The sequence below is a fragment of the Mandrillus leucophaeus genome, unplaced genomic scaffold, assembly GCF_000951045.1.
Source record: "Mandrillus leucophaeus isolate KB7577 unplaced genomic scaffold, Mleu.le_1.0 Scaffold922, whole genome shotgun sequence".
Lineage (NCBI taxonomy): Eukaryota > Metazoa > Chordata > Mammalia > Primates > Cercopithecidae > Mandrillus > Mandrillus leucophaeus.
The window spans coordinates 411,757-413,123 of NW_012110053.1; the positions used below are offsets into that span (position 1 = coordinate 411,757).

Consider the following 1,367-nt stretch of genomic DNA (forward strand, 5'->3'; position numbering starts at 1 on the left):
CTACTCAGGAGGCTGAGGCAGGAGAATGGCGTGAACCTGGGAGGCAGAGCTTGCAGTGAGCAGAGATTGCACCACTGCACTGTGCAGCCTGAGAGCAAGACTCCGTCTCAAAAAAAAAAAAAAAAAAAATTATTCTAAGACTGGGCGCGGTACCTAAAATGAGTGATTTTATGGTATGTAAATTATGCCTCAATAAAATCGCTAACAGTCAGCATTTTTTTTTTTTTTTTTGAGACAGAGTTTCGCTCTTGTTGCCCAGGCTGGAGTACAATGGTGCGATCTCGGCTCACCGCAATCCCCACCTTCTGGGTTCAAGTGATTCTCCTGCCTCAGCCTCCGGAGTAGCTGGGATTACAGGGATGTGCCACCACACCTGGCTAATTTTTGTGTGTGTTTTTAGTAGAGACGGGGTTTCTCCATGTTGGTCAGACTGGTCTCGAACTCCCGACCTCAGGTGATCCGCCCACCTCAACCTCCCAAAGTGCTTGGATTACAGGCGTGAGCCACCATGCCTGGCCCAACATTCAGCATTTTAAAGGTCATAGAAAAAGCACTAAACGTAGTGTCTGCCTTCACAATGCTTACTGGCCAGTTTCATAGACAAGACACATATATAAAATCATTCAACAAGTACATATGAACCAAGGCCAGGCACGGTGGCTCATGCCTATAATCCCAGCACTTTGGAAGCCCAAAGCAGGCGGATCACCTGAGGTCAGGAGTTTGAGACCAGCCTGGTCAGCATGGTGAAACGCCATCTGTACTAAAAATACAAAAATTAGCCGGGCATGGTGGCGCACACCTGTAATCCCAGCTACTTGGGAGGCTGAGGCAGGAGAATCATTTGAACCTGGGAAGTGGAAGTTGTAGTGAGCCGATTTCATGCCACTGCACTCCAGCCTGGGTGACAGAGCAAAACTCTGTCTCAAAAAAAAAAAAAAAAAAAAAAAAGAACAGAAGAATAACAGTTACATACGAATTTGTATAGGACTAAGGAGGGTCAGAGAAAGGGACAGGCTGGAATAACTAGGGAGATTTTGTGAAGCAAGAAGTAGGATTTTAATTGAGTCTTGAAGGATGAGTAGGATTTAAATAGGCAGAGGGAAGAGAATGAGGACTTTCCAAATAGTGGGAGCAGAATGAACAAAGGTGGAAGAGGCCATGGATTGGGCAGAGTACTATAAAAGATGACTCTGGCCGAGGGGGGCGAATTGCCTGAGCTCAGGAGTTTGAGACCAGCCTGGGCAAGACGATGAAACCCCGTCTCTACTAAAAAATACGAAAACTTAGCCGGGCATGACAGCATGCGCCTGTAGTCCCAGCTATTTGGGAGGCTGAGGTAGAAGAATGGGTTGAACCCAGGAGGT

At 46.9% G+C, this 1,367-nt stretch overlaps 1 protein-coding gene across 2 annotated transcripts in view; it reads left to right on the forward strand.

The window, feature by feature from the left end:
- Positions 1-1,367, forward strand: part of ESYT1 (extended synaptotagmin-like protein 1) — a 16,611-nt gene that overhangs the window by 7,252 nt on the left and 7,992 nt on the right. The gene's annotated exons all lie outside the window — the stretch shown is intronic.